Here is a 21778-nt window from a genome sequence, read left to right on the forward strand (position 1 = left end):
GCACACACACACACACACACACACACACACACACACACACACACACACACCCAGCCGACCTTTAATGCTTGTGATGTGATTTTATTATCTGATTTCCAGAACCCAGTAATGTTGACACAAAAACTGTAGTTTTTGTTTTATGTGTTTAATCCCGCTGATGGACGTATCAGGATGTGTGGAATTGTGTTATGTCGATGAATTCTACCACGGTTCTTCCTGAGTTCATGGCACAACCATTACTCTGTCTGCAGTATAAGGCAATGCATATGTTTGGCCATTATGACTAATTGTTTTCACTTGTTCTATCCATATTGGCTTTGTGCCAATTGCCTATTCATATACTTGCTCAAAGTAATTTTGCCTATGGCCCTCCTATGTACTGTCCAGGACCACACAAGCACACAATAACAATTGTTTACAGTGATTGTAATTCCAGAAATCCCATTTCATTTTCTTATTGGCAGCATGCATTGTTTTTCCTGATCCTTTGAGTCCAGAACACCTACCAGGAAGCTTAATTTACAGGCTATGGTTTGTGCTGACATTTTATTTGTAATTTTCCACGGCTGCAAATATTGATTATTTAATTTACTTCTGTACAGGGGGCAGGTGTTGTGTTGTGAAGGTGGTCTGTACAGGGGCAGGTGTTGTTGTGAAGGTGGTCTGTACAGGGGGCAGGTGTTAATTATTATGTGTTGTGAAGGTGGTCTGTACAGGGGGCAGGTGTTAATTAGTATGTGTTGTGAAGGTGGTCACGTCTGTACAGGGGCAGGTGTAATTAGTATGTGTTGTGAAGGTGGTCTGTACAGGGGGCAGGTGTAATTAGTATGTGTTGTGAAGGTGGTCTGTACAGGGGGCAGGTGTTAATTAGTATGTATTGTGAAGGTGGTCTGTACAGGGGGCAGGTGTAATTAGTATGTGTTGTGAAGGTGGTCTTTACAGGGGGCAGGTGTAATTAGTATGTGTTGTGAAGGTGGTCTGTACAGGGGGCAGGTGTTGTGTTGTGAAGGTGGTCTGTACAGGGGGCAGGTGTTGTGTTGTGAAGGTGGTCTGTACAGGGGGCAGGTGTAATTAGTATGTGTTGTGAAGGTGGTCTGTACAGGGGCAGGTGTAATTAGTATGTGTTGTGAAGGTGGTCTGTACAGGGGGCAGGTGTTAATTAGTATGTGTTGTGAAGGTGGTCAGGTCTGTACAGGGGGCAGGTGTTAAGTGGTGTTATGGTGGTTAATTATGTGTTCCGCAGATTGCTCAGGCTCGCCACACTCTCATGCTGTCTGTCAATCCCCACTTCTTCATAGCTGACTTTAAGCAGCCGACTCCAGGTCGCAGGCGGTTCAGTAGGGTCCATTGCCGGCGTGGTAGGTCCTCTCCTTCGATGCCATCACCCGGATCCCAGATATAGCGGTGCATAGGGGAGGGCCCAGCAGACTCCCGCTCCTGAACTAGCCCTGTTTATGATTTGAAGGAAGTAGTAAATAGTTACAGTAGGCTGGAGGGCTTGAGATAATAACCAAAGGAGACCTGTGGTCATAGGGTGAAGCTGATCCTCAGGTGGAGTGGTGGGTGGTCTTCATTAGTATACTGTATGTGTTAGTGTTTGATCCGCTGTGATCCGATGTCATTACAGGCACAGGTGTTTTGTAAAATGTAAAACTCCCTTTTCCCCTACAAGGCGGGAGACTGTGGACCACTATTGCAATTATGACATCAAGCGTTGTTGATGTCAGTAGGCCTGGGCGATATGACTTCAAATCAGTATCACACTTATTTAAATTGTTTGCCTCGATAATGGTTAACGAGTGATTATTTGTGAGCTTTTAGATTGGCTATTTTTGCAGTTTTATACGCCACCGATGTACAACTAAGTATAATACAGTGGTAAGTGGTTAATCAGAATAATCAATTTAGTCTATTAAAAATTCGAAATTCGAAATACTAATAAAGATGTGTTGTCGAAAACAAACTGCTTCTTGATTAATCGATTAACCAACATCAGTGAGATTAAATCTAACCACAGCATCTTCTCTGGATGAATGTCTTCTCTAGCCCAGCCAGGAAGCTCCAGGCCCGGAGGGCACTGGGGACCATATGCGGCGTCAGCCGGGTCACCCCGTCACCCACATACAGTACTATGTTCACACCTTCGCACCTTCACACATACACATACAGTACTACCGTATCTTCGCACCTTCACACAGGCCCCTTTATCACCAAACAACCTTTGGTTCTAGAACTGGTTCGGTTCTAGATTCTTGGTGCTTTCATGGAACCGGTGGCATATTTTTTTGTTCCAGTTCCAAAACTACTTTTAGGGTTCTGAAACAATTCATTTCAGTGGAACCACTCTGAACTGGTTCACTGTTGGGCGGGAAGAAATAACTGGACCAATTCAACCCCGGTGGAAAAGGGGCCACAGACATGCAGAAAATGTGATATATTGCATATAGTCTGGTAGAAACCTTGTATCTCCATTAAACAATTCATGTCTTCGTAGAATTAACGCCTTACTTCATTGTTAAAGAGTGACGTGAGAAAATAGCCGAGCTACAAGCTCCAAACGCGTCGCACCGAACTCATGAAGTGCTGCTGAAGTGAAAGTGTAACAGTTACACTTTCACTTCAGCAGCACTTCATGAGTTCGGTAAAATACGTTTACTGTATAAAAACAGTTACTGTTTTTATACAGTAAACGTATTTTCTTGTGACTCAACTTGGCATGCGACGATATGACGATATTATGTGCACATGCACACACATTCATGAGCATACCTACAGACATGCAAGTACCACAGATATTCAGTTTAACACAAAACGTACGATTCATATGAAAACGTATGAACTCACATTCAGACACACTTCTCTCTGACACCTGGTCAAGACATTCACCTCCCTTCACACTGCGGCTGCACCTAGCCTCTGCCCAATGGCTCCCCAAGGCTTGCTTAAGCCAATAATCACCAATGATTTCCGAGGACGATTTCCTCTACTGTGTGGGAGCAATCTGTGCGTGCGTGCGTGAGTCTGTGTGCTCGTACTTGAACATGTTATGCACATTTGAAAGTGCATGTGTGTGTTTCCGGGAGTGCGTAAATCTTTTGCTATATGAGATCGAGATGTGCTGTGTGTGTGTGTGTGTGTGTGTGTGTGTGTGTGTGTGTGTGTGTGTGTGTGTGTGTGTGTGTGTGTGTGTGTGTGTGTGTGTGTGTGTGTGTGTGTGTGTGTGTGTGTGTGTGTGTGTGTGTGTGTGTGTGTGCGTGTGCGTGTGCGTAATAGGTATATGTATAAGTGTGCGTTTGTCAAGTTTGTATGTAAATTCAAAGTGTTCATGCATATCCTTGTGTGTAGGAGCAGTGTTCTGTGCATATGTGCATATCGACTTTTTCACGATTTAAGTCTTTGTGTAGGTGTTGTGTGTATGAGTGTGTGCACACTGTGTAGGTGTTGTGCGTGCGTGTGCATACTGTGTAGGTGTTGTGTGTATGAGTGTGTGCACACTGTGTAGGTGTTGTGCGTGCGTGCGTGTGTGTGTGTCCTGTAAAGCTAATGGAAGCTCCAGCTTGGAGCAGAAAGAGGAGATGTCAGGCAGGTGGGCTTCAGTCCATTGTGGTGATATTGGATATCCACACTGCACTGCTCTTTACTGTAGTGGACTGTCTCCAACTCCAACTGGTATCAATCCCCTTTCTTTTTGTTTGACCTTTGTCTTACTATTGTCTGCTTGTAGGAATTTATTCTACTGCTGCACAATAGTTCATGAATGTATTACATACAAAGCGCTGCATTATCATCTTATTATCCTTGCTCCCTCCCTCTCTCCATCCTCTCTCTCTCTCTCTCTCTCTCTCTCTCTCTCAACATGAGTTGAGAGTCTTAACTGCTACATCGTCACTGAGCAAAACGCCTAACTACAACACATGATGTGGAATTCAGATGCCATAATGTTTATCAGATGTCTGGTAGGCCTGACGCCAACGTGTTGACATTTTATACTGTATGACCCTGTCGGGACTCTTCTGTTACTCACTGGTGTTTGATTGTAACTTGAACAGGGTCCCTGGCATATCTTTTCAAATGGTGGTCCTCGGGCTAATAAGTGTCAATTTGGGGGTCATTGACATGAAAACGTTTGAGAACCAGTGCAGACGCAGTATGTGCAGCATTGCACATTGATAGTTATGTATGAGACATACTGTACATACAGTAAGAGAGGCTGGGTGACCCCGTGGTTGAGGCCTACATGTATTCTTAGTCCCTTCTGTAATGGTCACAGACTTGTTTCCCATAACAATAAATAGTGCTTAAGTGGTTAATTTAGTCGATTATAAAAAATATTCTATTAGTATTTATGAATTATTTTGTGCTGATTGGTTGCAATGCTGCAGCCCTAAACGATAGCACAAATCTCTGCCAGGAGGCATACCCAAATAATAATAGCATTGTGTGCAGTGGATCGTCTACTGTACGTACTGTACAAGCATGAAAGAAGCATGTAAATGTCTTTGGGTATTAGAAAAGCGCTATATAAGTCCCAGGTATTATTATTAGTAGTATTATTAGTATCTTTACACCAAATAATGAATAAATGAACAAAAATCAAACACATGAATCCCAGAAAACAAAAACGGAAGAAAAAACAAAAAACATAACAAAAACGCACAGACACAAAGGTAAACAGAAAAACAGCTTGACATAAGTACAACAGTACAGCCTTTTTCAAGTTGAGTGTAAGGCTAGGCAGGAATATATATGATTTTTAAATGCATAGATTATCGGTTACAATGGCAGCTATGACAAGTTGCCATTTCAGCCCTTTATGTCTGAATCTGATGTAATAATTGGCTTGTGCCAGTGAATGTAATACTTGTGAGCTTGTAGCTCTGAGAGTATTGATACGGACTAATGACCAATTAGAAAGGGAATTGATGTCCTTTGCCTATTGACAGCGTACACACACACACACACACACACACACACACACACACACACACACACACTCCTAGCAGCATAGATTATAACAACTATTAACTTAAAAAGAAGCTATTGACCATATACAATATGCATTATACTATTTGCATAAAGAGTGTAAAGGCTAGTATAGCGGTGCATGTTGAAAGTGTACACGAAGGGTAGTAGCATATATGTACCCCACAATGCGTAGTATGAAGGGTAGTAGCATATATGTACCCCACAATGCGTAGTATGAAGGGTAGTTGCATATATGTACCCCACAATGCGTAGTATGAAGGGTAGTAGCATATATGTACCCCACAATGCGTAGTATGAAGGGTAGTAGCATATATGTACCCCACAATGCGTAGTATGAACCAATGACTGAATTGTTGCACTTGTACATAGTACACATTAAGTGCAGGGTCTTTAGGGGCATAATAACATTTACTTTATTAGATTTATTAGATCACTGCCTCTTGCTGGAAGGTAGCTTTAACGTTATTGCACGTAGAAAGTGTGCATTTGTATTTGTATTTATTTACTGTATAACCTTCAAGTTTTGTAGTTCTTTTAAAACCAATTTGTGCGGAGAAAAGTCATCATTGTCGGACCGGTTTACCTCACTCATGACATTATTTATGGTGCATGTTTTCCTCTGTTCTTCCTCTTGTTATGTCTGTTGCTTTGTAGTGTTTTGGAAATTTGGGTAGTTATGGAAACGTGTGCAAACATCCTTGGGAATTTATCGTATCTCGTTCATTTTTATTCTTAAGTTATTTCCCATTACCTGCATGTGCTTTCATCTCTGCTGCCATACTCCTTGTCGTCATCTTTTCCACTTTTCAGGGGGATAATGAAGACGTCCATAAATAACGTTCGTTGTTTTATATTTGTATTTTGTTATGTATCTTTTGCATATTTCTGTTCATCGTTTTGTGCTTTTATACAGCTTAGGCCTCGTCTTGACTAGGCTGCACTGAAAAAGGTCTTGAACCTCAATGTGATTTTCCTGGTAAAATATAGGTTGCATGCATGCGTTGCGTGTTATAGACCAGTCACTGGTTCCCAAACAATTCAGCACAAGACCCGGAAAATAAACTAGATGTGTGCCTGAGACCCAAACTAATGAAAATAGCAGATCTACAAGCTCACAACACATCGCTTCGCGCCACGTTGTGAACTTGTAGGTCGGCTATTTTCACTATTTCTTAAGCACTTGTTTTCTAATTTATGGAATTTCATTTTCTTTGATTTCTTCATGAAATTGTTGATTTTTATTTTCATTTTGTTTGTTTAAAAAAAAAAAGGTTTTGAAATAATGATTAGAAACAAAATGTAGGAAACCAGAAATAAATGGACCCATAATGTGTCGGCGACTCACAAATTGGTCCCGACCCAGTGCTTCCATTGTTATAGACGGACCCAATAGACAGATAACACTCTCTCCTGCCCGTTTGCCCCAGCTCTCTCAGATCTCCCTGTCTTTTCTCTCCCTTTCCTTTTTTCTCTTCTCTTCTATCCCTGACCCACTAAGTTGAGATCCCTCTGTTTTTCCCATCATGCTCTCCTCTCGCCCTGCGGTGAACCCCCGGCCGGAGGTATAAAGAACATGATTTACAGGGCCTCTCCACAACCAAACAGAAAAAATGAAATGAGAGATCCATTTCCAGTGTGGTAGTCTTGTCATTTCACTGTGAGTTCTGCCCCCTAAAACCTTTTCGACTTGATATATGACTCTGGCACCCCGCACAACCGTAGTGGTCTCGTTTTGTCGAAGTGCAAAAGTTCCAAAATCCATTTCCACTGGAATTGAAAACAGTGATAAAATGGACATGGCCTGTCTGCAGGTGTGTTTTGTTGACAGGCCTCTTGATGGAATGGCTTGGAGAAAACACAAAGTTTGCGTAGGTTGAGAGATAACGTGTCCAAAAGAGTGCAAACGTGTAAATGAAAAGAATGTTCTCAGCAGGTGTCCATTAAGACTGATTTGTGTTTAATGGACACCTGTCCATGACACGTCAACACTTCTTTCAGATGAAAATGTTTTTTTGTTTTTTCAAACAAACATGTTGCCTTCTTCAGGGTATGATAATACCCTTCAGGGTAAAACAAGTTGTATTGTAAAGTATTTTTGGCATCGGGACGACGGGTTTGGGCGACCTCTCCTTTCTATTTTAAAGTTTGTCTCCCGTGGTCAGCACCTCCCTACTCTTGGTGTGCGGTGTACCTTTTTGTTTACTGTAAGCAGATTTTAAATTTAACTAGAACTGTACTGTCGAGTGCCTACTTGCTTGTTGCACACTAGTAGGCCATAAATGGCCTACTAGTGCACAAGCAGAGCGTGCAAGTACTGTAGACCGCTACAAACTTTCAAATCTCAGACTCTCTGTGAAAGAATGTTTGCAATATTGATTTATTAGGACTAGTCCTTACCCGTTCTGAATATATGAACAGCAAATATATATATAGTAAATATATATATATATAGAATATTAGTGGTCCATGACATGAAAATGTTTGAGAACCACTGCTCTGAAACAACATTGGACAATGATGTTTGACAGTCAGCTATATTGTTGCTTATTGTAGATTTATTTTCGGATTTTCTGACTTATTCTGGCCTGTTAACATTTTCATAAAGGCTCCGTTAAGACCTCCATATAATTATGGTCCATGCCTGTGTGAAAAGTGGGAGTGATTCGTGCAGTTAATGATGAGATAATTCGCTGTCAGTGACACACATTCAGACATTCAGACATTCAGAGATTCGCTGAATTATTATAAGGATTAGCTATGCTGAGACGATATTGTGTATCGTTCTATACAGTAACTGATTTTTAGAAACATGACACACTCAAGTCTGAAAGACAAAACATGTCTGTAAAGAGCAATTGCAATTGACCATTAGATCCCACCCCGTTGCTTCCGTATGGCAAAGAAAGGTTTGCATAATGGCCTTGTCTTCCTGTAGATGAGGTCCAATATATTAATAAGAAAGACACCTTTGCCTGTAATGCAGTGGCTCTCAAAGTTGCAGGGGCCCACGGGCTTCCTTCATGGGGTTCCAAATGGAGCCTTACAGGTATGTAAGTCTCAGAGTTATGGTGGTCCTTGAAATTAAACGGTTTGAGTGCTGGTGGGCCGTGAAAGTATTGCACGTGGACCTCCAAATGAATGGCAAAACACTTCCACTATAGAATGGCTCTATATTATCTACTCACACTCTGGTGTGTGTCTCTGGCAAGCACCTGTACTGTAAACCTATTATGCCTCCTGGGGGACTTGGCTTGTGTCTAATGATGGAATGCAAACAAGAGAATATAGAGGGCTCATATTTGACATCGAGGCTCTGCCAGAGCATGCATGCATAAATCCTTTGATCAATACAACCCACAGGTGGGGTCAGTGTTTGGGAGGTATGTCAGTTACATAGCATTGGTCTCCTTATATATAACAATAACATTAAACTACGGTGGATTTAATTTATCTTTGCTGGGGGAATGAATGCCTTATGTTACATCCTCCCTCAGCACATAACATCAAGCTGCCCTTGAGCAAGATACTCAACCTATAACTGCTCCAGTGAAGGTTTTACTATGGTGGTCATTAAGCTGTGGGCATTCGGTGCCGTCTATGTGACAATGTGCCCTCTTGAAAAAAATATATACTTTTGTTTTTTCTTGTACAGTGTACACTGTACAGTATGTGGACCATGGTGACATTGATCAATTCATGATAAAAAGCTTCTAATATATTATTTAGGCTGCACAAGGTGCCATTTTTTCACTTGAGCACCTGCCACTCTAAAAGTCTGTGCAAGCCTCTGTTTAGGGGTGTAACAATATAGTAACTATCGAAATATCGATTTTAATTTAAAAAAGCTAAGTATATCGATATGTAAACAGTAAATATCGTATCATTAGACTTTGTATCGTATCATTTTGCAATGGAAATAATCAGTATTGAATCGTTTGAAGTACTTGTGCATTGTATTTAGCAAATTAACAGCTTCCCTGCGTAATTGATGGCGTAAGAATTGCTCTTTGTCTGTGAGTCGGATCGCAGAAGCGGCTTCTAGCGGCTCAATAACAAGCGGATTTTCATCATAAGGAGGTAGAATTACAAAGCTTTGACCCTTCAAAGGTAACTGTAAACACCGGCAGTGAACGTGACATGTTAATTAGGCTATAACGCACGGAATGTGTTAAGAAGAAAAAAGAAAAAGATGGGTGTAATTACTTTTTCCATAGCTACACTTGGTCTATTGATAGTACATGTGTGTATTCTCTGTGTTCATGTCAAGGCATGGGTTTGTCCATATGGGTTCAAACACAATGTCTATCTATTTGCCAGAGAATCACTGTGTTTACTTATTTATATCCATAATAATAAATCTTTCCCTTAAAAAACCTGCACTATCCACAAGTTTCACACATATTTAATGTATTTGCTAAATAGTTACTGTATGGATTTCATATCATTGTATTTTATCGTATCGCCATAATGAACCAATATCGTCCATGTATCGTATCGTCAACCATGTATCGTGAACCGTATCGTATCGCTGTTAAAATGTAAAGTTACACCCCTACTGTAGTTGTGCCTTGGCTGTTTCTGTAATAGCAATGTGTTCCTAATAAATGCACCTGCACACATAAGATTTTAAAAGTTAAAGACTATAAAACACTCTGGAAAAAAACTATAAAACATTCATGGAACATCTTCCATGAATATATTATACTGCCCAAGGCTCTAAGGAAACACACACACACACACACACACACACACACACACACACACTCTCACACAACTTAGCATATACTGTAACTTGTTATTTGCACCTGCTTTCTCCATGAAATATACAGTACTGGCCAAGTAAGAAAGCTTGTATGACTCATTGATTTAATCTACTGATGGATTAAAAGTGTTGAGTTTTGTACATGCTACTACGGTTGAGTGGCCCAGTGACTGAAAGCACACGGCAATACCCTTGGTTTCACTTGACTTGACTTAAAACACTGTCGATGGGCCTATTTAAACCACTAACCTAAAAGTCACAGAACTCACTTGGCACATTTGGGATCAAGTAAATGTTTAAATTCAAGAGACACCGTTGTGTAATAACACTTGGACAGTGATAGATTTTATTGGCCGAGATGATTCACACTGGATCCCCTGATGGCATATAAATGAGCCTCCCTTTAGTCAGCTGCTGTAAATCACCATCTGATTAATGGTCTCTTAGAGGGACTTGGACGGGAGACGCATAACTCACACACGCGCGTACGTACACGCACACGCACACATATATACACATGCAGTTTGACATAACATAACATTATGCATGCCCATGCACAGGGTTGTAGGAATACATCTGGGCACTCGTGCATAATCTCACGCACATACAGACACGCACATGTACAAATTAAACTGGGGAATATTCACACAGACAGGATATCAGTCAGCTACTATCACTACGAGCTGTGCGACCCGACCTCTCCTTTTTATTTTAGTGGTTCTGTTTTTGACATCACGTTAGTTCAAGAGAAATCTGTGTCTGCTGAAACCGTGTCTGCTGATATAGACACACACACCGTTTGCACAAAGTCGTGCACAGATCAGAACACACACACACGCACACACACACACACACACACACACACACACACACCGTTTGCACAAAGTCGTGCACAGATCAGAACACTGACGTCTCTGTCTACTAGATTATCAAACAGGAATTTATTCCTGAGGAACTCTGTAATCGTGCACAAGATACATACTGTGTACTTTTATCACATTAATGACAAATGAAAAGACACAACATAAGAACACACGTGCAATTGACAGATCATGAAGATACGCACACAGCCACACACACACACACGCACACAGACACGCACGCACACGCACACACACACACAATTGGCTGCCAGTTATTGAGTGTCCAGGGATTCACTGTCCCCCGCTTAGGAACAGTCAGCGGTGGAAAAAGTACTCGCATTTTTTAACTTAAGTCAAATAAAAGTATCAATACTGCAATATAGAAATACGCTCTTACAAGTAAAAGCCTGGCATTCAAAATGTACCTGAATAAAACTACAAGTAGCCTATTGGTATCAAAATGTATTTAAAGTACAAAAGTAAAAGTACTAGTTATGCAGAATTTCACATTTTCAAATGAATACAAATCTTTTGAAAATAGCAGATCTATCTAAGCTCACAATGCATCGCATCAAAGAAGGGGCATTTCTTCCTTGGCCTAGTGGGAATGTTCAAAATTTCACACAAATCGCACGCTGTGTTCATGATTTGAGGCATTCTGTTCAAAAGGGAGCAGTCCTGCAAACTTTGGAAGCCAATCTTAGCCAATAAGGATGGAGTATGAGAAAACTGGAACACCTGTTTCGTTTTAATGGCTATAGAGTAGCGATTAGTGTGATTTTTGGACAAAATCTGTAGGTGCACTGTCAACAATTGTGTTTTGCAAAAGTCGACCTCCTGGTGGCCCTATAACAGGGCAGGGGTTCAGCTGTGGCATCCGGTGAGTGTGGCTGTACACAGTTTTGCTGCGATCAAGCAAACGGTGCCAGGGAATAGCTGATCGGACGGACGGACATACAGACGCATAACATAGTCTCTCCCCATGCCTTCGGCCTGGTGGAGACAATAAAATCACAGTCTGCTATGTTGCTTTCTCTTCTTTCTCTCGTGTGTGTGTGTGTGTGTGTGTGTGTGTGTGTGCGCGTGTGCATGCACGTGCGTGTGTGCGCGCATAAAGTCTTAGAAACTTTAATCTTTAGCAGATCTCCCTAGTGCGTGTGCTACTAAGCCAAATGAATCACCCCAGGCATCAACTTGTTATTGTGTGATTGGCTACACATGTGGAAACAAATTACCAGGACAAGATTCTTTGTTTTAAGATTATACCATTATATTGTAGAATTTGTAGCAACAAAAATACAGATAATCAGACATAGTTATGCAATACACGCACACACACACACACACACACACACACACACGCACACACACACACACACACACACACACACACACACGCACACACACACACACACACACACACACACACACACACACACACACACACACACACACACACACACACACACGTGTTGCTTTACTTTTGATGATATTGCTACAGTATGACTTGCCAAAACATAAAACTGTAAATGGTTTGTTTTAGAGAAATGTGATATTTACAGTCAATGTACCATTTACCAAAATAGCCAACATGTAGCCATCACTACTGCATTGTGCATATACACCTCATGCACAACCAAAACGGCCACGTTTCAAGTGTAGGACTGGAGATTGTGCCCATTTTGGGGAGATTGTATTTTATTTTAATTAGTATAGTATATTGTGCTATCCTCAAGGGGTCCAACACATAGATACACACGTGCACCTTACTGTACTGCATGCATCAGTGCATCTCTGGGTGTTGTATCTTTGGCGTCATGTCTGTCTGCTGGAATCAGAAACTCATTCCACATTTGACATTCACCAGAACCGAAGAGAAGATCTCTTGGAGGAGCAGAGCGACTTAACATAAATAATGCTGTCATCTCATCTTAAGTGCACATCTCTGTCCATGAGTTGGTTGAGAGATAGGATCACTGTAATGTCATGATGGAAATAAAATCAGAACCGTAGTCTGTTTGACATTCAACAGAGTGCAGACACAGAGCAGAAGCAGAGTATTTTATGTCATTTTCACGAGTTGTGAGGCCTGTGGGATGGTTAATAACGGGGGCCTATTGCATGGGTGATTAATAGATAGATTAGATCTCAATGTAAGAGGTCCCATGCATGTCATTGTTAAGCCTGACATATATACTAATATACTGTATATGATTTTAGCTCTGGCAGATTTGTCTGGTTTACAGGTTAGACATTGTTATTGCTGACATCTTTGCTCTCCACAAGGAGAGTCTTGCATTTTGCTGAGTTCTGTTTGTGAGTCTGTCGGCTCAAACTACTACAAGGACCTCATTCCTCAAAAGAAAATGTAATTAATGTAACTACCGGTATGTAATTTAATTTGACACAGAGCAATCTTCCCTACAGGCTATGGTATAAGGATATGGAACAGAACTCGCCAATTGCAGCAGGGGAGAGCGTCCAGGCTATTACACGCATGGTCACAAACATATACCCCCTTTAATATCAGCAAGCAACTGAAGTGTCAGCATTGACGATCAGCGCCTATATTTTATAAGTTGTCCTATTCAAAGTGGATATAACATGCCTGACTCTTCCACACTGCACCTCACTGATGCGTGTCAGTTTTTGGCATTGGCAGATCATTCTTTTTGGGTCCATTTGAGAGGAACAGCATGTTTTCTTTGCCAGTATTCTTCCCATAAATCTGCTTCTGTACTACTGCCGTGGATAATAGAGGCATCAGGTCAGGTCAGGGAGAACTCGGTGTTGCATGGCCAGCTCTTTCTCTTCACTCACTGCAGTGCCTTTAAAGCCAATTGTTAAATGGAAATAATGGCCAAATGAAATGCATAGACTGCTACCGTTTCTTCAACCAATCCCAATATGAGTCAAATAGAGGAGGCTGATGGACAATGTATTGTGTGAGATTATGCGTCATTACTTGTTTGCCTTTGCATCCACATTTTTTGAGGGGCACTCAAAAACGTGTGCGTGCGTGCGTGTGAGAGAGAGAGAGAGAGAGAGAGAGAGAGAGAGAGCACAGAATATGCTCAGCTGATTGGTTGAGCACAGTATGTGATGTATGATGATAAGAGCGGTATTCAAACATTTGGCCTCAGGAAAACCATTGACATGCCTCTTGGCTCTTTCATAACATCCATTTACGATGTCCATAAATACTTCAGTGGAGTCCGATCGGAGATCTTTTTTGTAGATTATTATTCCAGTAGGAAAATGCAGTAGCTTTTCATCTAAAACTGTAGTATGCGTGGGCCTTTAGGGGCTTGTTTCCATTATGGTCCTGTTACTGAAATGCAAGTAAGTAAATGCAAGTTAGCAACAACAACATCCAAATGTAAATTGTATTTGTACAGGCATTTATGATACAAGTCACATAATAGGAGTGTCTCCCGAAACGTCCTTCTGAGAGCTGGTCGGAAACAGTCTGTTATTAATCTAGTCTATGACGGAATCCTCCCTTGCCATCTGTGTTTGTCCTCCACTTATTCCCTTAGCAAAAGAAAACGGGGTCATTCTGATTTCTCATACACAATGCTGGCCACATCTCCAGATTATTTAATGTTTATTGCAAGGAGCCGAGTGAGGGTCAAGTGGAGTTTAAAGTGCCGCTGTGGTTTTAACTTGGAAACACAGAGTGTTAAAAGAAACGGTGACTTCTGTCTTGCGAATCTTGCGATATAGCCTGTTTTTTTCTAGTATGTAAACAAGCATCCAGTTTGCTTCATGGGAACACTACATACATATGGCTTCTTCATTATGAGGAACTGCTGATGCCTGACTCAGTTTAGCTTGAGGTAAACATCTCTACATGGCCTTAGAATTAGACTTTAGCTGTTAAATGGCAGACTTTGCACACTTAAATGTCAACTTTTCTTTGATTACATTAAAAAGAATGTTTTTCAAAAGTCGGCCGACTTTTGAAAAACATTCTTTTTAATATTACTCCTCCAGATTCTGTGCAAATTGTTACACACCATCTCTATAGTCATGTGTTCAAGACGGATTGTCCGATATTTAATATTCCATCCAATCCAAATTATTAATTGGCTAACATTGGCTTTCAAAGTTTGCAGGATTGGCCCGTTTTGAACAAAAAGCCTCAAATTGTGAACGCAGCGTGCAATTTACGTGAAATTTTTCACAGACTTTCCTACTAGGCTGAGAAATATATCCCACCCTTTTCACATTGGTCTGTTATAGCGCCACCAACAGGTGTATTTTTGCTAAACACATTTTTGGAACAAAATGCCTCAAATCATTCAATTGCCGTCAAAAGGCGTGAGAAGAATGCAGATGTTTCTATTCAGAAAGTGGGGAAATTTTTAGATAAGACGCACAATGTAGCACAAGTCATGCAATGCGAGGTCATTGTTTAGTGTAGTATAATATTCTGCAAAGTAACCATCTCTGTAGAAATATGTTGCTAGATTCATTGGGACAACATGCTTTATTCATAATCTGAGTTGTGTGTGTGTGTGTGTGTGTGTGTGTGTGTGTGTGTGAGAGAGAGTGACTGACTGACTGTGTATTCGTGTCTGTCTTTACATGTGCGTGCGTGTGCGTGTTTGCGTGCGCGTGCTGTACACCACATGGCAATCATCAGCTGTCAGCTCCTCCTATCCCAGACACATGTGGGCAGACTAAACACACAAACACCCATGCAGCAACCTGGCTACTGAAACTGGGTCACCACCTCCACAGACTTGTGGGGGAAACACGTGTTGGGGGAAAATGTGACGGTGTGACCCCGAATGCACAGCATTAACAGTAGAATTAAGAGATGATTTAAGTGGAGGAAATCTCAATGTTTCCTGCTTCCATCCCTCTTTCTGTCCCTTGTGCTCTGTCTCTGTTCAACTCAATTAAAAAGGGCTCTATACAGACCTCCATCTAACAAGGAATCATTCAGACGACAACACCCCCGGTCCTTAGACCCTCAATGGAGCCAGGAACAAATCCCAAGAAAAACAGCCAGACCAATATTTGGCAGATATATATATATATATATATACAGTATATAGGCCATGATTAGACTTTTTATTTGCTACTGGCAACATTGCTACTGGCAATTATGCAGCCGGTGTGTCCCCACTATGGTAGGGATGGGAGTGAGTGTACAACTGTACAAGCATAGAAGAGGAAAAGTAATATTTACATCCACTTTCCTGGTGAAAGCTGGAGCAACAATGCATACTTCATTGACAAGCTCACAATGTGCCACGTTGTGATGCCTTCTGAGCCTTAAAGATCTCAATACAAGTGGGCTTAGTTGAACAACTTGGAACAATTTGGCAGTAGCAGCAACCCCCACCCATCCTTTTTCTGTAAAAATACCTTTTGCTGCTACTGGAGCTTTTACCGTTATGTATATTATAATGTATGTATTTTACTGATGAATTGAGTACAATGGACCACAATGAAACAAGCCCCCTGGGACTTTTTGTGTTACACTTTTAGCATAACGTTTGTATTCGACGACACTGCAAATGAGGATGACCTCAATGTCTTTCGAGAATAAATATAGGTTTGAATGAATGAATTGAATGAATTTGACTACTACCTGACTGTACTGTTAACTAACTAGAATGTATTCAATCAATCAATAAACCAACCAATCAGTGCAGTCCACAGGGATATAGAGCGTCGCAGTCCCGCCCCCTACCATGGCCCAGGAAATGATTCTCCGTTCATTTTCCTCATAGACATTTCAGAAAGTATTTATTTAAAGACGTTTACGTTGTGGACAAAGCCAACTCTTGTCGTGACAAATCATGACAACAAACACAATTTTTCGGGCCAAACAAAGAATTAGAAAGTTTTGTCCAAAATATTGTGTGTGTTGGCTTTAGATAAATACTTTTTGAAAGATGCATTGTGATTAATTTCCTGGGCCAGGCGTCGTCATGAAAGGGGGCGGGACTGCGACGCTCTATTGTCATAACGTATGACGCAGTCTGATGCAGGTCAGTTGAGGACCCAAAGTGACGCTCATTAGAAGCGTCACTTAGAAATTTTAAATCTGCAGGGAAAAATCACAGCGGTCTGAATACCCCTTGTCTCTACTCCATTGTTCTCCCTCTCCATTTTATAAACCTTTCTGTCCTATTCTCTATCTTTCTCCTTCTTTCATCTCTTAGTTTCGACAAATCCTCTCTTTCCAGTGGCCTGTTTAGTCTTTATATAAAATATCGCAGTCTCCTCCAACTTTACACTGTGTCTGATCTCACATAAAGCCAGTAGGCCAGAGATAACATGGATTATAATCCATTTTACAGAGTCAGGTCAACAGTGAGAATGAGTCTTATTGCCTCGTTAAAGCTTTGACTATAACACGAGGAATTCAAAGGCATGAAAGCAACTAAACCCAGACGGCCAGACAAAGGGGTGGTTGATGAATTAAAAAGGATGGCGGTTTCTTTATCGTGGGCTCGTGTACAGGTGCATAAGAATAAAAGTCCTTTTGTTCTGGTTCCTCATACATCATGCTGGTCCTTGTGCACTTAAGGTGCTTTGTGCAAAGTTTTTACTCTTAAATCAAATATATATTTACTTGTATCCTTGTGTATTTGAAAGTTGCCAATTGAACTGCCAGTGACCTTGGCTATTCATTTTGTTGTCCCTTTTGTAGTTTTCCTCCCTTTTAATTTGTGACCATTATTACAAAGCAATACTGTAGAACCTCGAGACCTTTCCGGGTCTTGAGGTCATGAGGTGTGGGTAAGAGAGGCCGTCTCATAATGAGAAGGTGGCCTCCTGACCCCCCACCCATGTCTACGTATCCAGTGTTCCCGGAGCAAGACACTTAACCCGTAACCCCTCCCTCCTCCCCCTGCACTCATCATGACCACAGACAGACCACGTGAGCCATATACAGCCATAGTAGGTGAAGCTGAAACTGAATTTATTACCACACCGGATTAACAAAAGTCTCTGATTAACAATCAAGGAGGAACTCATGTTTATCTCATGGTCACTTGCAGTGGTGGAAAGTAAACAAGTATAGGCTACATTTACTTACTTTAAGTACTGTACAATTTTGAGGTATTTGTATAGTTTTAAATATTTACAATACCTTTACTTCTACCTTTAATCCAAATATTGTAATTTTACGCATACTTTACTCAAACATTTATTTCAAAACATTACCGTAGTTACTACTTACTAGTTACTTTGTAGACTTTGATTATTATTATTATATTACAAAACATACATCAACTACTTCAGCCCTATTTTAGCTAGCATATATTTGAAAATACAAGCTCTGGTTGTCCCTGGACCACTGGTTGAAAACCACTGCTCCAATGACTCGGTTTGATTGTGTGATCTTTCTATAGTGTTAGAGCTGAGAATGATAAGCTTTAAACTACAGTACTGCAGCTCAAGAATGGGTTAATTGCAGGCACAAAGTAACAGTTGTCGGTGAGTTGCCACTGCCACAGTTTTGGTGAACTGCCACTGTGACTGCCTGGTAGAGTTGGTAGTGGTACCTTTTAAAAAAGCATCAGCCAAACTTCTACAGATGTGGTTGGTGTTTATAAACCAGTGCCAGAGTTTTCTCCAGAGTCTCCACCAGTCATTTTTCTTGGAAAGGAGGAAATGTCCCATGAAAGAGCATGTAGGCCATTCCATCCTAAAAGTCTCCACTGAAATGGATTCTGCCCAGTCAATTATGGAGTGTTAATTTCACTCTGCGAGTGTAAAAATGTCCCATAAAAGGTAAACCCCGCAGTCCGTCAGGGTGGTCAAAAACATAGACAGCAGTCTGCTTCTTGTTGGGTTTATTTGAATGGCGAGGAGAGGAAAAAGATCTGAAAGGTTGAGGGGTAGGGATGAATAAAGAGGTGCTGTGATGTGAGAAGAGGAAAGAAGGGAGAGAAGTTAAGCAGATCCAGAAGGGATGTCTGAAAATCTACTGGTTTCCTCCACGTCAATCACAACTAACCCGACTGGACCCACAGACAGACACACACACACACACACACACACACACACACACACACACACACACACACACAGACTGAATACATCCATATGGTACAGTACCACCACCGGCGCATACACACAGTGAAGCAGGAACGAACAGTACATGACATTCAAGACCGTGATTTTAGTATGGAAAGAACAAGGCACAGTGCAGACCTCAAATGTCATTGCTGTAATTGAGAAGGCACTGTTCCACTTCCACCCAACCTGACACACCGTTTCCTTCCTGCACACTACGACTACGGTCAGCAAACGCCAGTCGTCTGTCCCTCCAGTGACCGTCCCTACGCGACAGCCTGGCCATTGCTCCGTGTCCACGCCGTGGACAGGGACCACTTGAAAATCTCAAAAACGTTAGCGTCCCACCATCTATCTGACCACTTAATGTGACAGCTGAAAGGTGGTCAGATGGGCCGTATATGCATTTTCAGAGAATGTTTATTTTAGTGGTCAATCGATGGAGTCCCCCACGTTTGATCAATGGAACCATTGTAGTATACTTTACATTCTTATATGTTGGCGTCACTATGAAAACACACATTACTATTTTTAAATCATATTTTATTATCTTTAAAACCATTGTGCCAATTTTGAAGGTGCCCACCTTCAGGTGACCCACCAGTGGGCCCCCTCCCACAGGTTGAGAACTACTGTCCTATACTTGCTTAGCAGTCTTACGGCCTGCGTGGGGGAGGAAGCTAACTGTACCTGTATGTGTATGTCTTGTGTATTTGTACTGTATGTGTCTTTTTGTACATGTGTACTTGCACTGCTGTAATGTTGTAGTGGTATTTATAGGACCTCCTCTAAAACGAGATGCTGCATCTCAAGGGCCATCCTCTCAATACAATTCTGACAAATTCCCTGAGGGCAACAGTAAGAACAGACTGTTACGGGGGTGTGTGGCGTCTTTGATGTTCCTCAGGAACTTCCTGAGGCCACCCGTTTCGACTGATATTAATCGACAAGACCGCAGTGATCACTTAGTATCAGTACCATTGTTTGACGAGTATGGGCATGCTCTGCCGACTGAAAAAACCCCCGACAGGATTAAGGTTGGCAACATGCGTTAATATTAGGTGTAATCGGCGTAATAAGTAACCTACTGGGAATTATCGGTTGATTTTCGGTCGAAACGGCTGCTGAGGCAGCGCTGGGTGTACAGCTCATCCAAGCTGGGCAGCCAACATCCAGTGATGCGCTCGGCTGTTCGCACCACCCTTCTAAGAGCTTTATGGTCCCCGTCTGTGCAGCTCTGATACAGAGTATAAATACAATGGAGATTATTTTGCTCAGAGCACTCTCAGTCTTGCAGGACAAAAACAAACATCTATAGTGCAAAGACAGAACACAAACACAAAAAAGTGCAAGGTGAAGTGACAGTGCAATACAGTTCAGGGTCAGCTGTTCAGCAGCCTGACTGCCTGGGGGAAGAAACTGTTACTGAGACAGGTGGTACAAGATTTGATGCTCTGGTAGAGAGTGGTTGGAACAGGGTATTTGTGGGATGGCTGGTGTCTTTAATGAAGTTGTGGGCTTTTTTCGTACAGCGAGTGGTGTAGATGTTGTGGAGGCTAGGTAATGCTGTAATACCAGCTGGCTCACCATCAGTAGAAGGCCCTGATGATTTGTGGACTCAGGCCGAGCTTCTTGAGTGTCTTAAGTCCAATAGTCCATATACCGTAACAGGGTTGTAGAGGTTGGATCAGACTTTGAAGTTATATAGGGTGACATAAGTGTGGTTGCTTTGCAGGCCAACATCAGTGTTTTGCACTCTGTTTTGCGTGGGCAGTAACTAGGAGCCAATGGAGGGAGTGGAGAAATGATTGTGTTTTTGGCAGTGAGTGGACCCCCATCTGAAAAGAGTTTGTTCCAGGGAAGGGACCCCCATGCCCCATAAGAGAAGTTGTGTGTTGTTTAAAATCATCAGCTAATTTTGAATTTTGAAGCGCCAAATAGGGTTAAAGTGGTTATACCAATTTTTGAGGGATGAGGGAAGTCTGGAGGCCACTTTGAGAACCACTGATACAGTATAGAGACTATCCTAACCTTGATGTGTAGACCTGTAACGGTCGGATATTTCTATCACAAGGTACTATAATTTCACAGGGTATTAATCATCCTCCTTAAGGTTCTGCGCCACCCCCGAGATCCCAATATGAATTAATCGATGCCCTGTCCGAGATCCCGAGATACTCGCATGCACGCTCGTGCACGCACGCACGCCATCTTTATTTGCATTATGGCTCATCTGCTCAAAATGCGATATTCAGGGCTTGATTAGAGCTTAATTTGACTTGGGTCACATTCCCACCTAATACTTCGGTAGACTCAATGCGAATGGCTGGAGAAATTGGGATTCTTGCATATTTAATTTGCTGCGGTTTGCCTTCACACTGTCATCCACAGCAATTGGAAACGCAGCAGGGGGGACCTTTATCAATGTGTTCCATTCATAAACTAGCCTACACAGTGAAATCTATGGTGATAGAATTATACTCATAACGTGCATGTGTCGTGCCGTCTGGGACTGGACCCCCCCCCCCCCTCTCTCTCTCTCTCTCCCTCTCCGCACGCAGCCACGCACTGTTCTTTTGGGCATGGAGGCACAGCGCTGAGCGCACTGATATAACAGACAGCAGCGCAAACTGTGTACAAGTTTATCGAGATGAAAGTCCCTACTCCCCAGTCCCCACACAGTGACAGCACAAAATATGCCTTCTCCGTCTCCAACTGTGTTCAGCTCCTCACCCGCCACATCGTTTGCTTCATTTCCGAGACGAGAGGACAGTCACACAGCTTGTCACGCTCACAGGCATTTGAATAATTAAGGGACGGATAATTCCAACTTGTTTATTAGAAGTAATTAGCATGTCTGGCCAGTTGATCACAGCAAGCAACGATTGCAAGTCAATGGGAACGGTGGGTGGGTGGTGCTACTGCAACACCCGCACCGGTCGGGGGGAAAAAAGGCAATGGCTGAAAAGTGTGGGGACATTCTGACCGTTCTGGGGAATGGGGAGAGAGATGGGGGGGGGGGGGGGGGGGACACATGCAGTAAAGGCCGTCGGGATCGGGAGTCTAACCCACGGCACACTGCCATGCTGGATTACCAGCCAAGGTGCCTAGACCACTGAGC

This window comes from Protomyctophum bolini (genome assembly GCF_963924005.1).
Source record: "Protomyctophum bolini genome assembly, chromosome: 10".
Classification (NCBI taxonomy): Eukaryota; Metazoa; Chordata; class Actinopteri; order Myctophiformes; family Myctophidae; genus Protomyctophum; species Protomyctophum bolini.